This window comes from Rhynchophorus ferrugineus, unplaced genomic scaffold (genome assembly GCF_030347505.1).
Source record: "Rhynchophorus ferrugineus isolate W39M unplaced genomic scaffold, kcgeb_rfMv2 rfM10, whole genome shotgun sequence".
Taxonomy (NCBI): domain Eukaryota; kingdom Metazoa; phylum Arthropoda; class Insecta; order Coleoptera; family Curculionidae; genus Rhynchophorus; species Rhynchophorus ferrugineus.
In genome coordinates, this window is record NW_027472589.1 from 27,180,157 (window position 1) to 27,191,866 (window position 11,710).

General features: G+C 34.9%; 1 protein-coding gene across 4 annotated transcripts in view; it reads left to right on the top strand.

Annotated features, from left to right (window-relative positions):
- The window catches only part of LOC143203948 (discoidin domain-containing receptor 2), a 146,674-nt gene extending 135,407 nt beyond the window's left edge, over positions 1-11,267 (top strand). For all 4 annotated transcript variants that reach the window (XM_076416289.1, XM_076416286.1, XM_076416287.1 and 1 more), the window contains one exon: positions 10,795-11,267. The gene's annotated coding sequence lies outside the window, so the exon portion shown is untranslated. The remainder of the gene's footprint in view (positions 1-10,794) is intronic.
- The last annotated feature ends 443 nt before the right edge of the window (positions 11,268-11,710 follow it).

The window sequence follows — 11,710 nt, forward strand, 5'->3', positions numbered from 1 at the left end:
CAAGGCAGGATCTAAAACATATTTGAATATTTCATCGTCGCTTCTTTGCGAAAATTTGGCCAAATATTCATGAAATGTTATAGCTGAACTAGTCCCATTATGCATCCAATGATGATTAAATCCACAATAAATGTGAGACGGTCTTACACTATTAGTTTACAAACATCGTCAATTTTCACGATATTTGTTTTTATATAAATATGACCACGATTAAAATCAGCAAGCTCTAAAAGGATAAATATTATTTTTTCGATTCTTCATCAACAATAGCTCATTTTAACTTTAAATATACTGAAACAGAGTTAACGCAGATCAAAATATATGAAAGAAGCAATCGAAAATACGTTATACTGAGTAAAAACGTGAATGGAGGTAAGATGAAATGAAACAGTGGTGTTTACATTATGTGACCGTTATTTACTGGTAATATAAAAAATTTAGAAAAATACAAAATAGATAAAACGGATGGCAGCGATGTTACCTGGTGACGAGGCTTGGGCAGTCGATGGTGGCACGTCTAAACCAAACGATGGTCGGTAACTGAATGATGGAAAAACCTCTCGGGGTTGCCAGTTATTCGTTATCGTGTTCTAGTTATCGCTGCTGGCACCCTGCCCGTGTTCAACATCTGGGACTATATTTCTGAGTACTTTGTTGACCGTTATTCCACGATGTAAAATTCGACATGCCTCAAGGTCGCTACACCCAAAATATAAAATTCAGTTTTTCGTTTACTATATATTACCATTGTGACGACTAAAATTATTGAACGTGTATAGTTAAGGAAATGAGATAATACCGAAATATAAGAGCACCCTGTTAGTACATATTATGTATTACGTAGTACATTATATATGTTAAATATATATAGTTCGGAATGCGGCACCATTCCAAAATGTAAAAAGGATCTCACATATAAGAACGTATCAAAATACACTCAAATATTACATATAATTAAAACTGTGCGCTGTGCTGTAAGGCCTTATCAAGCCTATATATAATCCCGAAATATAAAAGGCACCCCTGTCACTATATATTAAATATGATGATTATGTAGACAGATTTAAGACAATGCCGAAATATTAAAGGCACCTCATCTGGTACATATTAAATACGTATCAAAAGACACCGACAATATTGTTGACATTTTCACAGTTTTAGTGATATAATTAATCAATAAATTAACAAAACCACAATAATGACGAATTTAATTTATTGAAGATATCTTAATCAGAAACCAAATTTTCCATATCATAGAGAACAAAGAGTATACTAGCACATCCACTGTTATTAGACCCCAAATTACAGTAGGAGTTAGATAATGTGGGAAATTTAATGATATAATTGGAATGAGAACCGTCAGTTCGAGATTATTTCTAGTATAAATAAAACAGAGTTTTTAATTTAACTAATTTTAGTTTAAATATCTGATATTATAGGAAACGAGGATCGTATAAAATTTGCTTCAGGATGTGTCAAGATTTTATTTTCCATAAGATTATTTAAAGAGTTCTTATTTTATTCGAGAGGATAATTTTCAAATATCTAAGAATAACAATTTCACTGAAATGCGTACATTTTGGTACGCTCCTGGAAAATTTTATCAAGAAAAACGATTATTTGATTAAAATCAAGAGATCTTATATTAAATATTAGATTATAAAGCTCATACAGCAGGTCTTCCTCGGTGAAGTATTATAGGAAGAGAAGACTTTAAATGACAATACGGTCGTAACAGACAATAAAATATATGAAACCAACTCAACAAGCTTATGTTGTAGGCGAGGCCAGTAAAATGTAGGAGGCGTTGAACATTTGTTGGCTGGTATAGAACGGATAAAGAGAAATAGATGCAATTTTGCCAAGGCAGTACTAAAATTTCATCAATTTTTATTAAATCACAAACTTTACTTTATTTCAAACTGTGTGATGCCTGTGTTAGTGAAGTGGGAACTATCGCCTATTCAGTCTCTTAACTGTATTTTACAGTGTACTGTCAGCTCATGATTTTCTACGCTTAAGATCATCAAAATAGATCCAATTTTCATCGCCAATCTGAGAACACATCAGAAAACTATTCATTTCTTGTCTGACAAGCAATGAAATTGAAATGGTTCGAAATGCCATTTCCAGGCAATTCGTGTGATAGCGATTTTTATTAATTTTGAATTTTCCATTGCATTTGAATGCCTGGTAACAGCTGATTCATCTACTGTTATGTCATCTGGGTTTTCGTCCAATATGTCTTGCAGCTTCACAGTTAAGTTAGGTTGTTGTTTACACCGATACACCGATAGCATTTTCACCAATAGATATTATCAATCATAATACACTTAATACGAGAGTCACTATTTATATTTCGGGAATAGAAAAAAAACACATAGTTAAGCTGCGAATATATTTTTATTGTTTTTCAAAGTACTCGCCACGATTATCGATACACTTTTACATACGCTTAAACCAATTTTCAAAGCATTTATTCCATTCCGAATGAGGTGTCTTCAAAACATTATTTTTGAACGCTTCAATAGCTTATTCGGGTGATGAAAATCGTTGACCACGCAGTTTATTATTCACAGATGGGAACAAAAAGAAGTCATTGGGTGCCAAATCAGGGCTGTACGGCGGATGACCCATCAATTCGATGTTTTGAGAGCTGAAATAGTCTCTTGTTTGAGCCAATGTGTGAGAGTTCGCATTGTCATGATGAAGAACAATCCGGGGTCTCTTGTTTGTTTTCCTTATTTCATCGAAGACTTCTGGCAAACAAATGGTTGTGTACCAATCAGAATTTACTGTTATACGATCCTCTAGAGCCACTGTTGCAATATGATCAGTTTTCCCGGAAAAGTGCTTTGTGCGCGAACAACTTTTGTTGGATATGGTTCATCTTGGAACACCCATATAGTCGACTACTGCTTACTTTCGGGCTCATACGAATATATCCATGATTCGTCACCTGTCACGTTTTTGTAAACGTCTTTCGAAGCACTGCGATTGAATTTCTTAAGCATTTTTTTGCACCAATCGACATGAGCCTTTTTTTTTGAGCGATTGTCAAATTGTATGGGATCCAACACGAACATAACTTTCGCTCAATTAAGTGTTCATGTAAATTCGCATATATACTGGTGGAACTAATGCTTAAGGATGCCTCAATCTCACAATAGGTGATATGACGATATTGCTTAATCATTTCGCACACAGCATCGATGTTTCCTGGCACAACAGCCGATTTTGGACGACCTTCACGAAACTCGTCGGATAGTGAACTACGACCACGATTGAATTCACTAAACCACCGATACACAGTAGCTTTTGATGGAGCTTCATTGTCAAAAGTCAAATTAAGTTGATTGATGCACTCTTGTTTTGATAATCCACGTCGAAATTCGTAAAAAATCATCGCACGATAATGTTCACGATTCAGTTCCATTTTTTCCGAAACGAAACTTTCAACTAAATCACTACATAGTATAAAACAAAGTCGCCTTTTCTGTCCCTATATCCCTATGTGCGCTTAAATCTTTAAAACTACGCAACGGATTTTGATGCGGTTTTTTTCAATAGATAGAGTGATTCAAGAGGAAGGTTTATATGTATAATACATGCATAATATACTAAGGCAACATTGCTAATTTTAGAGGTTTCTAACGTGATGTCGTAAATTAACCTATTTTTTTAGGCTTATTTAGCAATTAGCAAAAACGCTGCCTAACCCTACGAGTTAGATCAAATTAATGTACTACAGTATTGTACACCATAAAAAGGTCTACAAAAAAGTCCGCGATGGTATATGTTTATCTTTTAGGGATAACCCACATTAACCATTTTTATTGTTTACTTTTTACGTGAGAAAATGGCTTATTTACGAAGCTATTCTAAGCAATACGGCATTAATCCTTATCGAATTAAGTACCTTAAATACAGTGTGCAATTAATATAGATCAATATGGTTCCTTACAGCATGTAAATTAAACAAATATTTTCGGAGATATTACAAATTTAAAATTTGCGTTTAAAAATGTGTAATGTAATAAAAATTGTATGAATTTAGATATTCCAAAGATAGCAGGAAATCTTCATAGTAAGTATAGGGGAAGAGGAATTGTTTTACTCCAAATTTAATGCGTGCAGAACAAGGGCAGTAATGAATGAACCAAAAATACTGGATCGATTTTAATCATGTTTTCATTGAGTGACATAGGCATATATATTTTATGCCCGTGCAAAGTCGGAGCGGGCCGCTATGTTTTTATATACAACGTTCATATTTTTTCTGTAGTGTATTTAATTTAGTATCAGCATTGCACCCGTGCGAAGGCGGGTCGCTAGTATAAAATAAACAAATAGCGTCCGTGCGACAAAATGTTCTGAGTACGTATATCTTCAAAAATGTCAAACTTTACGATGGAACCGTCAGATGGACTCACATGACAACACTGTTGCCAATTCCCGAACTATAAATAGTGACCATCGTATATAAGAGAATACATAAATAATTTAAAAAAAAAAGTTCTTTCACAATAAATGTTCCCATCTTTAAAAAAAAAGCAACCAACTAATTTGTACTACGAACTCAACATCAGAAAATGTCTAAATAAACTAGTGGAAATAGTTAATTATTAAAACCATTCAAAATTCTTTTCCATTTTCTATTTTTATTACCGCGTATTAAGCCCGAATCTATATTAATGTTTTATTGCTTTTATGACCGAAACATTTTACCTGAACGGGCTAGTTATCGTCCGTTGGACCCCCCAAATGCAGCACAACAATATTCGAAAGCCATTCTTCTCCATTAGCCAAGATAAATCTACAAAAAAATGACCAGTCGTAATAATTTCAGTGCGGAGTCCTCGAGAGATATCGTTCACTTAAAAACCGGGATGTTCGACGAGAACGAACCAACCGAGCTAGCTAATAATAGGAATGGGAGGAAGACGATTCAAAGACGGCTTTTAAGAAATCAGTGTACCAGCATCGGTTTCAATTAAAGGAATCTGTTTTAAATTACCGATGCCGTCTGAACGGGGCCGATAAGATCTGTTTCTGGCCCGAGTTCGGAATAATAACGCACCCGGGCCGTCGTGTGGTCATTGCACCGGGTGAATCTTTCGACAGGAGTCGGATGTTACGAGGCGACTGTGATAAATCCTCGCCACTTCCTCGGGGCGTGACCTCTACTACCAATAACGACATTACAACCCGACTAGATCATAGAAACATGAAAATTGAAGGTATGCTTTATTGATAGCTCAAGTTGAAATACACAGTATATATATATATATATATATATATATATATATATATATCCCCGGCCTACCATAGTAAAACACATTTTTTAGCAAAGATGATACACTGATTATGGCGACCCTCCAACTTTTCGATACCATTCTTGTAGTACGATTTATCCTTTGCTTTAAAATAAGCCTCTCACCTCTTTATTCGACGAAAATTTCTTCAGAATTTTACATACAATTATTTTAAGCAAATAAAAATACAAAAATGTATGAAAAAAAATCAAATACAAAATACTGATATACCAAACAAAATGTGCTGCATGAAAAGGGCTTTGAAACATATGATAAATCGAAATGGTTGTCGTTGGTACGGTTGCGATCTGGTACGGCTGTTGATATCTTCCAGTCCTACAGATACCGTCGCACATCGTCGCTGTGGCACTTGAATGTGGTCCATCAACGACGCTGATAACAAGCTATTTTTCGAACAGGGCTCCCGTAATCGTCGCTGTGGGAGGATCAATTGTTCGACGACGTGGTAGCTTATTTTCTTCGACGACGAAACGTTAGCAATTTTATTACCTCGGCGAAGACTGCAATCGGTACCTAGCTGCTGGAGCTGCTCTGTGACTAATCCGTAGTTACATACGTTACGGTAATTCAGAAAAAACAAATAACGACGGTATCCGGCCGAAGCTGCCCAAATCCTATCAAATCAAAATGTCTGCCATTATGATGGAGATGGCGAGCGAACGAAGACATTATGATTTAAACAAAGCGCCGAAAGAAATGTTTAGCCGAGACAAGTTTTTGTTTTTGGCAAGGATGATACACTGATTATAGTGACCCTCCAACTTTTCGATACCATTCTTGTAGTACGATTTATCATTTGCTTCAAAATAAGCTTCTCACCTCTTTATTCGACGAAAATTTCTTCCCAGCGAGCATTCTTTTGTGATCTGAGAACAGGAAATAGCCGCTGGGGGCTAGATCTAGAAAACACGGTGAATGAGGAAGCAATTCGAAGCCCAATTCATGGATTTTTGCCATCGTTTTCACTGACGTGTAACACGGTGCATTGTCTTGGTGAAGCAACACTTTCTTTTTCTTCAAATGCGGCTGCCGTTTTTCGGCGATTTCGTTCTTCAAATGGTCCAATAATGCTATATAATAGTCCCTGTTGAGGGTCCTTCTTTTTCCAAGGTAGTCAATGAAAATTATTCCATGCGCATCCAAAATTCACACGCCATAACCTTGCCAGCCGACTGTTGCGTTTTCCCACGCTTTGGAGCGGGTTCATCGTGTGCAGTCCACTGTGCGGATGACTGTCGATTGGACTTCGGAGTGAAATGATGGAGCCATGTTTCATCAATTGTCACACGTCGACCAAAAACTCGGGTTTCTTACGCTTGATCATCTTCAAACACTGCTCCGAATCATAAACTCGTCGGTTTTTTTGGTCAAAAGTGAGCTCGCGGCACCTAATTTGCACAGAGCTTTTTATACCCAAATATTCGTGAATGATAAAAAATAAATTGTTCGTTGGTCGATATGTCATCAGGTAATGAAGTAACAGTAATGTCAATGAGATATTGTTGCAATTTCAGTTTCATTTCTAATTTCATATTCTCGCTGAAAAGGAAAGACTAATAGTTAATATACAAATAACAAACACTGACACGAATTATAAACACTAAAGGAGACACTGATAAGCCATGGACACCTAAATTTATTTGTAGCTCGTGCAGAACAAAGCTTTATAAGTTGTCGCTTGGTGAGAATGTATATATAGTAGTGACGAACGTCATCAATATGTGGATGTCTAAAGCTGTAAATTCGTTTACAGTTTTACAGTCAGACAGTAACACAAGTTTTCAAAACATTAATTATAATTTTTCTCGACCGATGCGTATACGAGAAACTCACAGACCAACGTCAATCATCAAAGCCAATAAATCGTTATCAGACAGCGATGCCATAAATCTGTGAAAGCTGCCCGTCGATAATTTCTTACCCGAAACAAGGGCTCCACAGTGTAAAATTAGTCCAATAAAGCACCGAGGAAGTATTTTTAGATTACAAGGGAATACTGTAAAAGCCTTCGCGGTACAGTTTTTGATTTACGGTCTGGCTGTTGGGCGAGAGAACGCGCAGGGTTGGACCAGCGGAGCGGCACCAGCTGGCGAACCGCAAATTCCCGTGAAGGGTAAATCGACTGTCTGTTGTGTGAAGCCACAATACGAAGCATCTCCATGAATAAATGGCTTTTATTACTAGATGCCATGGCGCGGGATTAATGGAATATAATAGTAAAACTTTTAATTGCGCATAAATATAATTGGATTTCGTAATAGAAATATTTAATTACATAGTTATTGTTTTATTTTACATTATCTTTCCGTTTTACGTTTCCAATTAGATCTTTTAATTATGAACGAATAAATTATTGTGTAAAATGTTTCATCAAGGTTTCGATTTTCTTCTGTTTTGTGGGGTTTGGCCGTGTCAATTTTGTGTTGCGGTGAATAAACCAAAACCTAATTGTTTCATTCGAGAGCTGTCAAATTTCTCAAGCAAAATCGGAATTTGATTGAACTGGAATGTAGAAATTGAAGATGATCTCAACTTGACGTAAGATCAAAGAGATTGATTTATAATAAAGTCAAGACTAAGGCGTACAGGGAGCAAATATGGGGTTAGCAAACCGACGGCTAATCCAACGCTGTCAAAATAAAATTTGACAACCTTAAAACCAAACGGATTCACAATGTTATTCAATATTTCGCGGTAAATTACGGAGGAAGGTTATTAGATCACATCAACGTGATAGTAGGAAGTCAAAAGAATGAAGCGAACCAAACCACACGAGCTTGTATAGTAAAATTTAATTCCAAAATGGTTATTTTCAGAAGTATTGCCAATCGCTAACCACTAAAAATTATAAATTTCTGACAATACTGCTGAGATATACCATCTAGTATCGATGGGAATAAGTGTTAATAGAAATGAATAATAAAATAGGTGAGATAGGATTTCCCTTTTAAGAGCTTTCAAAAATATATCGCGGTTTTTAAGTGAAAGTCTTGTTATACCATGATGCAAATTCATTTTGATGCCTTTCTGCTTGATGCTTGGTTGACATTCATTTATTTTAATAATTGGTAGTCATCTGCTATAAATCCCTGAAAATTAATTCACGCTTTTAATATTTTCTCATTCTTTTAAAAATATGACATATATGATGAGAATTTAGTTATTTTATTAATTATATTATATTACTAGCGAACCGCCCCGGCTTCGCACGGGTGTAATGCTGATACTAAATTAAATACACTACAGAAAAAATATGAACGTTGTATATAAAAACATAGCGGCCCGCTCCGACTTTGCACGGGCATAAAATATATATGCCTATGTCACTCAATGAAAACATGATTAAAATCGATCCAGTATTTTTGGTTCATTCATTACTGCCCTTGGCCTGCACGCATTAAATTTGGAGTGAAACAATTCCTCTTTCCCTATACTTACTATGAAGATTTTCTGCTATCTTTAGAATATCTAAATTCATACAATTTTTATTACATTACACATTTTTAAACGCAAATTTTAAATTTGTAATATCTCCGAAAATATTTGTTTAATTTACATGCTGTAAGGAACTATATTGATCTATATTAATTGCACACTGTATTTAAGGTACTTAATTCGATAAGGATTAATGCCGTATTGCTTAAAATAGCTTCGTAAATAAGCCATTTTCTCACGTAAAAAGTAAACAATAAAAATGGTTAATGTGGGTTATCCCTAAAAGATAACATATACCATCGCGGACTTTTTTGTAGACCTTTTTATGGTGTACAATACTGTAGTACATTAATTTGATCTAACTCGTAGGGTTAGGCAGCGTTTTTGCTAATTGCTAAATAAGCCTAAAAATAGGTTAATTTACGACATCACGTTAGAAACCTCTAAAATTAGCAATGTTGCCTTAGTATATTATGCATGTATTATACATATAAACCTTCCTCTTGAATCACTCTATCTATTGAAAAAAACCGCATCAAAATCCGTTGCGTATTTTTAAAGATTTAAGCGCACATAGGGATATAGGGACAGAAAAGGCGACTTTGTTTTATACTATGTAGTGATGTGCTGAAACATTTTTGACTATTAATTTTATTCACTTGTCATCACGCAGTCTCATTTCTGCGCTAATATATGTTCCAAATTCAGTTAGTCACGTTTTTGCTTCTATGACGATCTTTTTTTAATTGACTGTCGATAAACTACTTATTCTCCTACATATTTTAAGTATATTAGCACTATTTTATCTAGATTTTTAATAATTTTGTTTTATTTTGTTTAATGCTAAGCTCTAAACAATTAATGTTGATAATATTCCAATTACGTGATGCTAGTTCGGACCTGATTGATAAGAGTACGACAGTCAGAGTAAGGTTCCTTTTTTAAAAAGTTATTTGGTTAGAGATCACCTGGATGTTTTGGTAAATAAAGTATATCGAAAAATTCGCTCGCTTATACTATTAATATTTAAATAGTATTTTTTATTCAGCGTAACATACACCTAAGGATGTTAATGTTTAATAAATATTATAGATTCAGATAGATACTGTCATAGATATATAGATATGTACTGTATTATTATAATTATTTAACATGGAAAATTGTGTTTTATTAACATTTTATGGATTTGTGCATTGTTTGTATAATATTAACTTATTAAGTTGTGAACTATACTGCAAAAAACGTGGAAAAAACGTAACAGTCGGCTGACATCTGTATTTCGGGGTGCGCATGGAATAATTTTCATTTATTTCCTTGAAAAAGGAAGGACCGGCGACTAAGACGAAATCGCCGAAAAACGACCGCATTTGAAGAAAAAGAAAGTGCTGCTTCACCAAGACAATGCACCGTGTCACAAGTTAGTGAAAACTATGGCAAAAATCTATGAATTGAGCTTCGCATTGCTTCCTCATCCGTATTCATCACCGTATTCTCCAGATCTGGCCCCCAGCGACTATTTCCTGTTCTCAGACCTCAAGAGAATGCTCGCCGGGAAGAAATGTTCGTCGAATGAAGAGGTGATCGACGAAACTGTGGCTTATTTTGTAGCAAAGGACAAACCGTACTACAAAAATGGTATCGAAAAGTTGGAGGGTAGCTATAATCGGTGTATCATCCTTGAAGGGAATTATATTGAATAAAAAAAACTAATTTTGTCAAAAAATGTGTTTTACTATGACAGGCCGGAGATTTTTCAATTGACTTGTTAAAATACAACCCATTCGGCACATTCTACATTCGTTTAAGATGCTGATATCTGTGCACAGTTGAGAAACAAATTCAGAGAGGCAGATTACAACGGATTCGCAAACACTGACAAACCTAAATTTAAAACAACAAACCAACTATATGCTCTTTATAAAATAACCCCAATAACGACCAGACAACAACAAAATTGACTTTATTTAACAACATTAATAACTAAAAATCATATATTAATGATATTTTTTCTTTTTATTTGCAGCTACACCCCGTTAGATGGCGCATCGATTCCCCATAAGGCTGAATAAACCAAATAATGGCTTTTTATCCTCACAATTACGTCGTAGCCGACGAGTATTTTGTATGGTTTGTACGAATTTTGTAACGAAATGTCTGGCCTTGCTTCAATTACCTTATAAACGTTCGAGACAATCCCTTATTAATGAACACTTAACGACGTTGCGACAAAGAGAGCGAGAGAGAGAGAGAGCGACAGAGGAGAGAAAGATAACTAAAAAAATTTAACAACTTTATTTTCTATGTTTGTATAATTTTTCATTGTGGTACTATTGACAAGTATTATTAAATTAGTTAATATTAATGATGTATATAATATATAAGATTTTTGAGACCGTTGCGATACTTGTATAAGACTTATTTCCATATGTACATATCCTGCTAGTATTATCTGTAAATATTTAAGAGAATCTAATGAATATATTAGATCTAAAACAATGGCCCCGTGTTTTGATTTTGTTTTTACGTTTTCTTGTATTCTCCTACTGGACACTCGCACCTCCCAGTCCTATTTTACATGATCCTTTGTCTTAACATTCCTTCTTCTTCGCTACCACCTGCGACCGGGAGACCACCGAATGGTAAGTAAACAATGAACGCTTGTGGCTTGTGTGGGAAATGATTGTGAATGGAATATTGTATTTTATTCTAAAAATGTTCGGTAGCTTGTTTTATTATATTTCCTTTATTGAAATTACTAGGAGTGTAAGTTAATTCTGATGGCCTAATGTATGAAATATCGGGCGATTAATATGGTCCTCCTACGAAGACTACATAGTGCTGTTCTACTGACTAGCAATCTTTCCTCAGTTAGTCGAAGCATTAATTAATATAGTGAAGTGAAATTTGTAACAAAATATCATTGTTGGAGATGTAATGTT